At 40.3% G+C, this 14,680-nt stretch overlaps 1 pseudogene; it reads left to right on the top strand.

The window, feature by feature from the left end:
• The first annotated feature begins 9,769 nt into the window (after positions 1-9,769).
• On the top strand, positions 9,770-12,224 carry LOC103127044 (vomeronasal type-1 receptor 4-like; annotated as a pseudogene).
• The last annotated feature ends 2,456 nt before the right edge of the window (positions 12,225-14,680 follow it).

Genomic DNA, 14,680 nt, shown 5'->3' with positions numbered 1-14,680 from the left:
TCCACAGAGGTTGGACCAATTTACATTCCCATCAGCAGTACAGGAGGGTTCCTTTGACCCCACAACCTCTCTAGCATTTGCTGATGTTACCTTTTCTGATGTATGACATTCTCACAGGAGTGAAGTGATAACTCATTGTTGTCTTTATTTGCATTTCTCTGACCATCAGAGACTTGGAGCATTTTTTCATGTATTTCTCGGCCTTTTGGATCTCTTCTGTGGTGAATATTCTGTCCATGTCCTCCCCCCTTTTTTGGATGAAGTTATTTGTTGTCTTGTTGTTGAGTTTGGCAATCTCTTTATATATGTTGGTTATTAAACTCTTATCTGATGTATGGCATGTAAAGATCTTCTCCCATTCTGTGAGGGGTCTCTTGATTTGGGTAATGGTTTCTTTTGCTGTGAAGAAGCTTTTTAATTGGATGTAATCCCATAGGTTTATACTTGCCTTAGTCTTCCTTGTAATTGGATTTGTTTCATTGAAGATGTTTTGAAATTTATGAGGAAAAGAGTTCTGCCAATATTTTCTTCTAAGTATCTGATAGTTTGTGGTCTAACATCGAAGTCCTGGATCCACTTGGAATTTACTTTTGTATTTGGTGAAATACAGTGGTTCAGTTTCATTCTTCTTCATCTTTCAACCCATTGTTTCTAACACCATTTGTTGAAGAGACTCTGGTTTCCCCATTTAATAGTCTGGGCCTCTTTGTTAAAGATTAGATGTCCATAGGTGTGGGGCCCTTCTCCACCATCTTGTCCCAGGGAATGAACACTCCCTTTCCTAAACTTTAGAGACCTTTACTTTGGTGCAATACACCAAATCCAGTACCAGTTCTGTTTTGTGTTTTCAAGTTTGTTCTTATTTTTCAACTTTTATGAGCAGGATTATCCCATATTCATCCTTCTCTTTCTGACTGATCTCACTCCACATTATTCCCTCAAGCTCCATCCAAGGTGAAGTGAAGGAGGTCAATTATTCATTGTTTTTATCTTTAAAAATTAATCATTCTTTTACATTTTTATTTATGTATTTATTATTGGATAGAGACAGAGAGAAATTGGCAGGGCAGGGGGAGATAGAGAGACAGAGAGACACTTGTAGCCCTGCTTCACCACTCGTGAAGCTTTCCCCTACGAGTAGGGACCAGGTACTTGAACCTGGGTGCTTGTGCACTGTAATGTTTGCACTTAACCAGGTGTGCCATGGCCTGCCCCCAATTCATGATTAATAGCTGAGTAGTATTCCATTGGATATATAGATAAAACTTTCTCAGTCATCCTTCTGTTGCTGGACACCTGGGTTGCTTCTAGGGTCTGGCAATTACAAATCATGAACATAGTTAGACACATTTATTTATAAATAAATAAAAAATAATTTTTTAATTTATTTATAAAATGTAAATATTGGATGTATTGCACCATAGTAAAAGACTCTGGAGTGGGTGAGACTTCCAGAGGCAGGGCTATGAGCAGCAGCAGATCTGTCTCTCTCCTCTCCTCTCCTTTCCCGGATCAACTAGGAATACCAAAGGAGACCACCTGGGACCACACAAGAGAGGACTAGAATGACTACAAGAACCCACCAAATCACCAGTGAGCGCAAACACACATTGCTGGTGAGAGAGAGGAGCCTAGGGAGAGACTAAGTGGCTTTTAACAGTCTGGCGGTTTATCAGTTGAACACCACCTCCAGTCTGTTCCACCAACAAGGGGACAGCTGAAGGGAGGAGAGGACTACCCAGAGACTCACCAAGTGCAACTCTGAGTCTCTATTGCTACTGTCCTCAGAATCTTAAGCAGCGGCAGGGAGGGACACCGGGGGACAGAGATCTAACCAGGAAACTCAGAAGACCTATACCTTGGTGGCATAGCTGTGGGGCTGTGAAAGTCTCTTTGCATAACCACTGGACTATCTCTGCCACACCTTGCTTATCTCTTGGTTAGGAGTCAGTGATTAAGATGAGAAGCCTACTTATATTTTAGAAGCCCTCAGGCTCCCATAACCTACAGTGAAAAAAAAAAAAAGAGGCTTTTAAATCACTGAGCTCCAACTCAGGGATTAAAAGACCATTGAAACAACAGTTAACTTCCACCACTGTGAACCCTTTAATTACCTTACTTAGACAAAAGTCAATTCAGGAAATAGTGATCAGTAATTTGAAAAGTATTAAGAGAGGGAACTCATAACATATTATATAAAATGGGTAAACCAAGAAGAAGAAATATTTGAGAAATGAAACAAGACAACAGTCCAGCTAAAATCCCCCCAAATGGTGAAGTACAAAATAACAAGTTCAACATACAAACATTAGCTAAGGAAATAATCACAGGAGTGAGTAAATATTTTGAAAAAATTGTAATCAGAAATTACAGGAACAACAAATGAGAATATGGAAGAAAACACTAACTATCACAAGGTTATTAGAGAGCTGAAAGCTGAAACAGCTGAGCTAAGAACACAACTAGCTGAACAAACTAAAACAGTACCAGAGCAGGGAAACAAAATAGATGAACTCCAGAAAATAGTAGAGGGCAGAGAGAATAGAATCAATGAGGCTGAAGCCAGAATTAGCAAGATTGAGGACAAATTAGAGACAATTAAAAAAGAAGTAAGAGATCTCAAAAAGAGATTAAGAGATGCTGAAAACAACAACAGAGACCTATGGGATGACTTCAAAAGAAACAATATATGCATTATTGGCATACCAGAGGAAGAAAGAGAGGGAGAGGAAGAAAGCATTCATCAGGCCATAATAGCTGAAAACTTCTCTAGTCTTGACAAGACCAAAGACATAAAGATTCAAGAAGCCCAATAGGTCCCAAACAGAATTATCCCAGACTTAAAGACACCAAGACACATCATATTTAGAATGGAAAGGAATAAGGATAAAGAAAGGGTCTTGAAGGCTGCAAGAGAAAAACAAAGAGTCACCTACAGAGGAAAACCCATAAGATTAGCAGCAGACTTCTCCACACAAACACTACAGGTCATAAGAGAATGGCAAGATATCTATCGAGTGCTCAATGAGAAAGGCTTTTTCAACCAAGAATACTATATCCTGCTAGACTGTCCTTCAGACTAGATGGGGGCATCAAAACCTTCTCAGACAAGCAAGAGTTGAAGGAATCAACTATCACCAAGCCTGCCCTAAAGGAAGTTCTGAAAGGTCTTCTATAATTAGTCAGACCACCATAAATAGGACACTCTAAAACTCTATAAGAATGGCGTTAAAATATCCTTAATCTTTGATATCAATAAATGTCAATGGCCTGAATTCACCTATTAAAAGACACAGAGTAGGAAGATGGATCAGAAAATACAAACCAACAGTATTCTGTCTACAGGAAACCCACCTAACTCAACAAGACAAACACAGACTTAAAGTGAAAGGATGGAAAACTATCATACAAGCCAATGGCCCACAAACAGGGCAGGAACAGCTATTCTCATATCTGACATGATAGACTTTAAAATAGATAAGATTAAAAAGATAGGAATGGACACTACTTAATGCTCAGAGGATCAGTCAATCAAGAGGACTTAACAATTATTAACATCTACTCACCCAATGAGAAGCCATCTAAATACATCAATCGTCTACTGAAAGAGCCACAGCAATATATTAACAGCGACACAGTCATAGTAGGGGACTTCAACACCCCACTCACTTAACTTGACAGATCATCCAGGCAGAAAATCAATAAAGACATAAGGGAGCTAAATGAAGAAATAGATAAACTAAAACTATTGGACATTTTCAGTGTCATTCATCTCAAGAAATTGGAATACACATTTTACTCAAATCCACATGGGTCATTCTCAAGAATAGACCATATGTTAGGCCACAAAGACAGCATCAGCAAATTAAAGAGCATTGAAATCATCCAAAGCATCTTCTCAGATCACAGTGGAATGAAACTAACACTTAACAATCAACAAAATAGTAGTAGAAATCCCAAAATGTGGAAACTCAGCAGTACACTTCTTAACAACCTCTGTGTCAAAGAGGAAATCAAGGAAGATACCAAAATGTTTTGAGACTTCAATGAAAATGAAGACACAAACTATGAAAATATTTCAGACACAGCTAAGGCAGAACTGAGAGGGAAGTTCATAGCTATACAAGCACACATTAGGAAACAAGTAAAAGCACAAATAAACAGCTTGATTGCACATCTTAAAGACCTAGAAGAAGAACAACAAAGGAACTCTAAAGCAACCAGAAGGACAGAAATCACTAAAGTTAGGGCAGAAATAAATAACATAGGGAATAAGAAAACCATTCAAAAATCAATGAAAGTAAATGTTGATTCTTTAAAAGAGTGAACAAAATCAACAAACCTTAGCCAGACTCACAAAACAAAAAAGGGGAAAGACCCAAATAAATCAGATAGTAAATGAAAGAGGAGATATCACAACAAACACCACAGAAATTCAACATATCATGACAGGCTTCTATGAACAACTATATGCCACCAAGCTAGGGAACCTGGAAGAAATGGACAATTTCCTAGATACCTACCAACTTCCAAAACTAAGTAAAGAGGAAGTGGATAACCTGAATAGGACCATCACAGCTAATGAAATTGAAACAGTTATCAAAAATCTCCCCAAAAATAAAAGTCCTGGACCAGATGGTTTTACAAATGAATTCTACAAAACCTTCAAAGAAGAACTAATACTTCTACTTTTAAAAGTCTTCCAGAAGATTGAAGACACTGGAATACTCCCTGCCAGCTTCTATGAAGCCAACATCACCCTGATACAAAAAAGCAGACATGGAAACAACCAAAATTGAAAACTACAGACTAATATCTCTGATGAACATAGATGTTAAATAATGAACAAAATTCTAGCCAACTGGATACAGCTGTATATCAAAAAGATTGTTCTTCATGACCAAGTGGGGTTTATCCCAGGCATGCAAGGTTGATTTAATATACGTAAATAAATCAGTGTGATCCACCAAATCAACAAAAGCAAGACCAAAAACCACATGGTCATATCAACAGATGAAGAGAAAGCCTTTGACAAAATACAACATCCCCTTATGATCAAAACACTACAAAAATGGGAATAGATGGAAAATTCCTGAAGATAGTGGAGTCTATATATAACAAACCTACAGCCAACATCATACTCAATGGTGAAAAACTGGAAGAATTTCCACTCAGATCAGGTACTAGACAGGGATGCCCACTATCACCATTACTATTCAACATAGTGTTGGAAGTTCTTGCCATAGCAATCAGGCAGGAGCAAGGAATTAAAGGCATACAGATTGGAAGAGAAGTCAAACTCTCCCTATTTGCAGATGACATGATAGCATACACGGAAAAACCTAAGGAATCCAGCAAGAAGCTTTTCAAAATCATCAGGCAATACAGTAAGGTGTCAGGCTACAAAATTAACATTCAAAAGTCAGTGGCATTCCTCTTGCAAACACTAAGCTAGAAGAAATTGAAATTCAGAAATAAATTCCTTTTACTATAATAACTATAACAATAAAATATCTAGGAGTAAACCTAACCAAAGAAGTGAAAGACTTGCATACTGAAAATTATGAGTCACTACTCAAGGAAATTGAAAAAGACACAAAGAAGTGGAAAGATATTCCATGTTCATGGGTTGGTAGAATTAACATCATCAAAATGAATATACTACCCTGAGCCATGAACAAATTTAATGCTATACCCATCAATATCCCAAACACATTTTTAGGAGAATAGAACAAATGCTACAAATTTTTATCGGGAACCAGAAAAGACCTAGAATTGCCAAAACAATCTTGAGAAAAAAGAACAGAACCGGAGGCATCACACTCCCAGATCTCAAACTGTATTATAGTGCCATTGTCATCAAAATTCTTGGTACTGGAACATGAATAGACACACTGACCAGTGGAATAGAATTGAGAGCCCAGAAATGAGGCCCCACACCTGTGGACATCTAATTTTTGACAAAGGTGCCCAGACTATTACATGGGGAAAGCAGAGTCTCTTCAACAAATGGTGTTGGAAACAATGGGTTGAAACATGCAGAAGAATGAAACTGAATCACTGTATTTCACCAAATACAAAAGTAAATTCCAAGTGGATCAAGGACTTGGATGTTAGGCCACAAACTATCAGATACTTAGAAGAATATATTGGCAGAACTCTTTTCTGCATAAATTTCAAAGACATCTTCAATGAAACAAATCTAATTACAAAGAAGACTAAGGCAAGTATAAACCTATGGGACTACATCAAATTAAAAAGCTTCTTCACAGCAAAAGAAACCACTACCCAAACCAAGAGACCCCTCACAGAATAGGAGAAGATCTTTACATGCCATATATCAGACGAGTTTAATAACCAACATATATAAAGAGATTGCCAAACTCAACAACAAGACAACAAATAACTCCATCCAAAAAAGGGGGAAGGACATGGACAGAATATTCACCACAGAAGAGATCCAAAGGCCGAGAAACACATGAAAAAATGCTCCAAGTCTCTGATTGTCAGAGAAATGCAAATGCAAATAAATACAACTGTGAGATAACACTTCACTCCTGTGAGAATGTCATACATCAGAAAAGGTAACAGAAGCAAAGTGTTGGTTATTGCTGGGGCTCTGTGCCTGTACCACAAACACAGTCATCCTGGGGTCATTTTTCTCTTTTGTTGCCTTTTTTATTATTGTTGTGGTTGTAATTATTGCTGTCATTGATGTCACTGTTGTTCGATAGGAAATAGAGAAATTGAGAGAGGAGGCAAGACAGAGAGGTGGGAGAGAAAGAAAGACACCTACAGACCTGCTTCATATCTTGTGAAGTGGACCCCTTGAAGTTGGGGAGCCTAGGGCTTGAACCTGAATCCTTATACAGGTCTTGGTCATCTCACATCCCTCCATGTGTGCTTAACCAGCTGGGCCACCACCTGGCACCCCATATTTATTTCCTTATATTAAATTATTTTTTCTCTCTTTTTTTGCCTACAGGGTTATTACTAGGGTTCTGTGCCTGCACTACAAATCCACTGCTCCTAGAGGCCATCCCTTCCTAGTTTTTGCTCTTGTTGTTGCTGTTATTATTATCGTTATCACTGATGTTGTTTCTGGATAAGACAGAGAGAAATGGAGAGAGGAGAGGAACACAGAAAGGGGGAGAGAAAGATAGATACCTGTAGACCTGCATCTCCTCCTGTGAAGCGGTTCCCCTGCAGGTGGGGACTGGGGCTCAAACGGGGATCCTTACTCTGGTACTTGCAAGGTGGCAAGTGCGCTTAATCCGCAGAGCTACCGCCTGACCTTCAAAATTCATTTTTTAAGGAAAGAATAAAACCCCATGTTACAAGATATTGCAACTGAAACAACCGTAGGCACCAAAATGCTTATGTAAAGAGATTGTCATGCCTGGGGCTTCAGAGTTCCAGGTTCAGTTCCCTGAACCATTCCTAGGCAGAGCTCAACAGTGCTCTAGCAAGAGGAAAAAAGAAAGAAAAAGAAAAAGAAAAGAAAAATAAGGCAGTGGTAGATAAAACGAAAAATCTATAGGCCTCACACCCATTTCTCTATTCCAGCATCTGAGTGGTGGGCTCTGATGGCAGCCAACCTGCTTTCACCTTTACTGTCAGCACCTTGATGGACATGGTTTCTAACCAATCAGATTGTGCCACACCCAGTTTGAAACTGATAAAATCTGGGTGCTGGGGGCCAAGTGTGTGCAGATCTGGTGGGAATCTGCCTGTTAACCTAAAGTAAACGTAACGCCCTGCCTTCCATGTGTCCTCAGGTCTCATTCTTTGCTTACCTTTGAGCTATACTAAAGAGTTTTGTTTAATATTAGTTGTATATATTTCATTTTGTTGCCCTTGTTTTTCTATTGTTGTAGTTATTATTGTTGTTGGATAAGACAGAGAAAAATGGCGAGAGAAGGGAGAAGACAGACAGGGGGAAAGATAGACACCTGCAGACCTGCTTCACCATCTGTACAGCGATTTCCCTGCAGGTGTCTAGGTAGCTGATCAAACTGGGATCCTAGTGCCTGTCCTAGTACTTTGTGCCACCTAAGCTTATCTGGCTGCACTCCAGCCAGAATCTGAGCTTTCCTATTGGACCCAGGGTTATTGTGGGATGCAGAAGGTGGAAAGTCTGACTTCTGTAATTGCTTCCTCGTGAGCATCACTATAATACTTGACATATATAAGAGCAAATAAAAAATTGTTAAATAATTGCACTACAAAACATTCAATCCATAATATCAGTAAATGTAAGTGGCTTAAACTTAACCATTGGGAGTGGGCGGTAGCGCAGCTGGTTAAGCGCAGGTGGCGCTAAGCACAAGGACCAGTGGAAGGATCCCGACTGGAGCCCGGCTCCCCACCTGCAGAAGAGTCACTTCACAGGTGGTGAAGCAGGTCTGCAGGTGTCTGTCTTTCTCTCCCCCTCTCTATCTTCCCCTCCTCTCTCCATTTCTCTCTGTCCTATCCAACAACAATGATATCAATAATAACTACAACAATAAAAAAGGGCAACAAAAAGAGTAAATAAATAATTTAAAAAAACCTTAACCATTAAAAGGCAGAGAGTGGGAGGATGGATCAGAAACCACAAATCAAACATATGCTGCTTGCAAGAATCATACCTGACCCAACTAGACAAAGACTTAACATGAAAGGATGGAAAAATATCATACAGGCTAATGTACCACAAAAAGGGCAGGAACAGCCATTCTCATTTCTGACACCATAGACTTTAAATTAAATAAAGTAATAAAAGATAGGCAAGGCCATTGCATAATTATTAGAGGATCAATCAACCAAGAAAATTTAACAAATATTAACATCTATGCATCCAATGAAGGACCATCTAAATACCTCAATCACCTACTGAAAGAACTACAATAATACATCAATAGTAATACAATAATAGTGGGAGACTTCACCATCCCACTCTCACTGTTAGGCAGATCAATGAAGCAGAGAATCAACAAAGAAAAACGATAATTAAATGAGGAGATGGACATACTAGCTCTCCTGGACATTTAAATAGTCCTTCACTCAAAAAAAAAAAAAAACTGGAATACACATTCTTTTCAAATACACACAGGGCATCCTCAACGATATACCACTTGTTAGGCCACAAAGACAGTACCAACAAATTCAAGAGCAGTGACATCATCCCATATTTCCTGTTGGCAGGAGCACTTGCGGGGAAGGGGAGGTCCAGGGAGACTCATGAACTCCCCACCAGCCCTCAATTGTCAGACTCAGCATTTCCTGCTCCTCCTCAGGGACCAGCTCACCCCAAGCACCAGAGACAAGAAAGTCCCTCTGCCAAACACATCCACTGCCTCCCAAGGGGTGCTGACCAGAAAGTTGTAATTGCATTTAGGTAATTAACAACTCAGAGGAAAGTTTTCAGGAATGTTCTCCCTCCCAGTCCTCCCTCCCATGGCTCCACAGGTGACAGGATAATTTCAGGGCTAAGACGAGTGGGGCAGAACCCCAAGTCCATATATCAAGGTCTGGCTGCCTCCAGAGTCTGAAAGTCCTGCCATAGTGAGCACTGCTCTGAGCTCATGGTCCTGACACAGGGAAGTAGTCTGGCGAGTTTGGTCTGTTTCTGTCGGAGAGGTTGAGTGTGTTGGACAACGGTAGCTCATTACTCTGATGGGACATGTCTATCAGTAATTAACCTGATTGAGTACCAAGCCACACAAGAGTGCCATATTGCTCTGGGATGAAGCAAACTGTCACAAGGCTGTGTGGGGATGCTGTGACCATGCCTGATGTCTCACTGTGTAACATACAGCAGGTTAGTTGTTTGAGGTGGCAGCCTAATGGAAACTGATTATGATTGCTTTTTATTTTTTTTCCTATTGGATGAAGACAGACAAATAAAGAGGGGGAAAGGAAAAATAGATGGAGAGAGACAGAAAAGCATCTACAGCTCCACTTCATCACTTGGGCAGCTTTTTCCCTGCAGGTGGAGGCTGGGGATTTGGGTCTAAGTCCTTGAACATAGTTCATAAGTGCACCACCCAAGTCCAGGAAACTGAATTTCAGTGTGATTAAGGAAACAAGAGTATCAACCCATATTTCAATCCACCTTAAAGGATATATAAAATCACTTGTTCATGTTATTAGAGGTGGAACTTTAACAGCCCATGTGTCTAATAAGAGATATCAACAATCTTGGGGAAACCTCCAGCACTGGGCGAAATGTAATCCAGATATATGGGCTTAAATTGAAGGATTCTCTCTCTATTTCTCTCTCTCTCTCTCCTTTCCTCCCTCCCTCTCCCTTTCCTTCTCCCTTCCCCTCACACTCCCACTCTCCTCCCTATCTCTCCTGCAATCAGAGAGAGTCCTTGTGTCTCCATTGAATTATGCCTGTAGATTATGATGTGGTTGTGCTCACTCTCTAGGTTAAGAAATAAAGAGAAGACAGGCTATCAGCAGTGTCTAACCAGTTTTCTCCCATGGATGATGTCTCCCTGAAGGAAGATCAAAAGATATAACTCCAGCTAATAAAATGCACATGGTTGAATATGTCACTTTGCAGATATACTGTATTTCAATTTCACTCACAAAATTTAGTGTACTTCCAGGTAAAATTAGCTATACTAGTGAGTATATTTCCAATTTTAAAACAAAATTATTCTCATAAAGTAATCATAAATTAGTTTTTGCCTCAAAGTATTTTATCTGTATGAATGATGTATGTGCACTAACTTAGGGCATGAGACCTTTATTTAACAGCTTCTGTGACAGGAGCTGTTGGTGTAAAGTGAATCACAACCATTCAGTGGAAATTAATAAGTGCCACAAGCCTCAATTAAATGTGCAGAAAAAGTCCTACATGTCAACTAGATCACTGTGTGGTAACATCTTAGGTAATATTTGGTAGAGCCTGATGGTTTAACACACTCTCTATATTTCCAGCTGAACTGGTTTGAAATTACCACTCTTCCCATCTCAGAAGATTTGTGCAAAGATTCTCTTCTCCAATAATGTTCTCTTTATATGTAGCTAAAGACATAGTACTATCATTCTTAGTATGTGAGTAGTGAAATATTGGGTGTGTTCAATGAGCGCCTTTATGCTGTAGATGTCCCAGAGTTATGCAAACCTTGCAGTGCTTCTCCTCAGAGAACATGATGCTGTCTTTCCCTGTTTCCAGGTGTAGTCAGTGGTGAGTGGAAGACACAGGACTGGATGACAGCATCCACTCCACACACACCACTTGCCCTGTTCAGGAAGAAACCTGTTTAGGGCAGAAACATCAGCCCTGTGGGCAGGAATGTGTTATTTGCAGTGATCTTCCTCATTCAGGCTGCAGTAGGAGCCCTGGGGAAACAGGGCCCTCTCTCTCCTCTGTCAGTATTTCTCTCTCCACTTCACTGAGCACAGAGTAAGGCCCACAGATTTGACCCTGAAGCACCTGCTCTTTGCCAACTGTTTGACCCTCCTCTGCAAAGGTGTGCCCTACACAATGTCAGCCTTTGGGTGGAGGAATTTTTTCAGGGATATTGAATGCAAACTTTTTTTATATCTTCATAGAGTGGCAAGGGGGGTGTCCCTCAGCACCACCTCCCTTCTGAGTGCTATGCAAGCCATCACCATCAGCCCCTGGACCTCCAGGTGGGCAAGGCTTAAGTAAAAAGCCCCCAGGTACATTAGCATCTGCATTTCCCTGTGCTGGGTCCTTGAAATGTTGATAAATGTCATCTTTCCCATATATTTGAGTGCTTCACTGAACAATATAAACACTACAAATATGAAAGACTTTATTTTCTATTCTGCTGTTCGTCATTCTGACCAAACTAGACTCGGCTTTTACAGCCCTGCTGTCCTTCCCTGATGCTCTGTGTCTGGGGCTCATGCTCTGGGCCAGTGTCTCCATGCTTCTCATCCTGCACAGGCACCAGCAGAGAGTCCAGCACCTTCACAGGAACAAGGTCTCCTCCAGACACTCCCATGAGTCCAGGGCTACCAAGACCATCCTCCTCCTGGTGAGCACCCTTGTCTTCTACCTCCTCTCCTCCATCTTCCAGGCTCTTCTGTCTCTTCTTAACCAGCCCTCCGCATTGCTGGTGAACATCGCTGCCATGATGGCTTTGTGTTTCCCAGCCATCAGCTCCTTTTTACTCTTGAGCAGGGACTCCAGCATGTTCAGGCTCTGCCTCACCTGCATGAGAAATAGAAAACTCCCTCATCTGATGAGAAAAATATAAATTGTAATTGTTTACACAAGGGAGAGCTATTCATTTCTTATCCCTCTCAGCTTCCTAAAGGAAATTGTTAAGGGTCAAGTTACCATTTTGAAAATAGGCCTAGTTACAGTTGTAACAATGGCCACTCACAAGGGAGTGGAACTTAGGACACATTGAATATATGCTCAAAAGGCCATATAGAGTGCAGTAGCCTGTAAGGAAATCTAGTCACTTCTCAATCCCTGTGATGATGTTCTACTCAAGAAATAGAAGAGGAGGGTCATACCCAGATGGCTGCATGAAGGCAGCACCTAGAAGGACCCACCTAAAAAAAACCTCTTTTCTTCTAATTCAGGTAGATTTAAGTGGAAACAGGACTTGAAGACCAGTAGGAGACAAAATATAGAGTAGGGGACAAAAAAGATCCATGGTAGAAAAATTCTACCCAGTCTATGCACTGAGGAAGGGTGATGGAAATGGCAAAGGGAAGCTTACTGATGTTTTCCCATTGCACCTCCAAGCCCATTCCCCCAGGCCAGGAGTGGATTATTTTGGAGTTAGGAGCAGCCAGAGACAAAGAAGTCCACCCTGTGGAGTCAAACTCATTAAGAAAGATTCCATAGCTGAACCTTTTGTCATAATGGAGGGGGATGCATGTGACCTGTGTGACTAGATCTGAGCTACAGGCAATCCCAAAGCAATCTTACAGGCTGATAAGTCTGCCCTCTGAATCTCTCTCTCTCTCTCTCTCACACACACACACACACACACCACACACACTCATGGATATTAATACATATATATATATATATATATATATATATATATATATTTCTGTTAATATGTCAACCCCATCCCTGGTTCTCTATATCTACTCCCTCTGTTGGCTGTGGTTGTCTGCCAATTTTACTTCACTCTTCTTCTTTTTTCTCTTTAGTTTTTGTTAGATTGTTGCTTTTAGTTGTTGTTTTTCTTCTTGTTGTATTTTGGGAGGCAGTTTTTCTTAAATTTATTTCTTTATTGGGGAATTAATGTTTTACATTCAACAGTAAATACAACAGTTTGTACATGCATAACATTCCCCAGTTTCCCATTTAACAATACAACCCACACTATGTCATTTATCATCCTCCATGAACCTGTATTCTCCCCACCCACCCACCCCAGAGTCTTTTACTTTGGTGCAATATTCCAATTCCATTTCAGGTTCTACTTGTGTTTTCGTTTCTGATCTTGTTTTTCAACTTCTACCTGAGAGTGAGATCATCCCATATTCATCCTTCTGTTTCTGACTTATTTCACATAACATGAATTTTTCAAGGTCCATCCAAGATCGGCTGAAAACGGTGAAGTCACCATTTTTTACAGCTGAGTAGCATTCCATTGTGTATATAGACCACAACTTGCTCAGCCACTCATCTGTTGTTGGACACCTGGGTTGCTTCCAGGTTTTGGTTATTACAAATTGTGCTGCTGTGAACCTAGGTATACAGAAATCTTTTTGAATGGATGTGTTGGGTTCCTTAGGATATATCCCCAGGAGGGGAATTGCAGGATCATAGGGCAGGTCCATTTCTAGCCTTCTGAGAGTTCTCCAGACTGTTCTCCACAGAGGTTGGACCAATTGACATTCCCACCAGCAGTGCAGGAGGGTTCCTTTGACCCCACACCCTCTCCAGTATTTGCTGCTGTTCCCTTTTCTGATGTATGACATTCTCACAGGAGTGAAGTGGTATCTCATTGTTGTCTTTATTTGCATTTCTCTGACAATCAGAGACTTGAAGCATTTTTCATGTGTTTATCAGCCTTTTGGATCTCTTATGTGGTGAATATTCTGTCTATGTCCTCCCCCCATTTTTGGATGGGGTTATTTGTTGTCTTGTTGTTGAGACTGGCAAGCTCTTTATATATGTTGGTTATTAACCTCTTGTCTGATGTATGGCATGTAAAGATCTTCTCCCATTCTGTGAGGGGTCTCTTGGTTTGGGTAGTGGTTTCTTTTGCTGTGAAGAAGCTTTTTAATTTGATGTAGTCCCATAGGCTTATACTTGCCTTAGTCTTCTTTGTAATTGGATTTGTTTCATTGAAAATGTCTTTAAAATTTATGCGGAAAAGAGTTCTGCCAATAATTTCTTCTAAGTATCTGATAGTTTGTGGTCTAACATCCAAGTCCTTGATCCACTTGGAATTTACTTTTGTATTTAGTGAAATACAGTGGTTCAGTTTCATTCTTCTGCATGTTTCAAGCCATTGTTTCCAACACCATTTGTTGAAGAGATTCTGCTTTATCCATTGAATAGTCTGAGCCCCTTTGCCAAATATTCGATGTCCATAGGTTTGGGGCTGTATTCTGGGCTCTCAATTCTATTCCACTGGTCAGTGTGTAAATCATGTTCTAGTACCAAGCAGTTTTGATTACAATGGCCCTATAACACAATTTGAGTTCTGGGAATGTAGTGCCTCTGGTTCTGTTCTTT

This window comes from Erinaceus europaeus, chromosome 2 (assembly GCF_950295315.1).
Source record: "Erinaceus europaeus chromosome 2, mEriEur2.1, whole genome shotgun sequence".
NCBI lineage: Eukaryota > Metazoa > Chordata > Mammalia > Eulipotyphla > Erinaceidae > Erinaceus > Erinaceus europaeus.
Note: the sequence above shows the minus strand (reverse complement) of the source record. Positions and strands in the feature narration are given on the sequence as shown.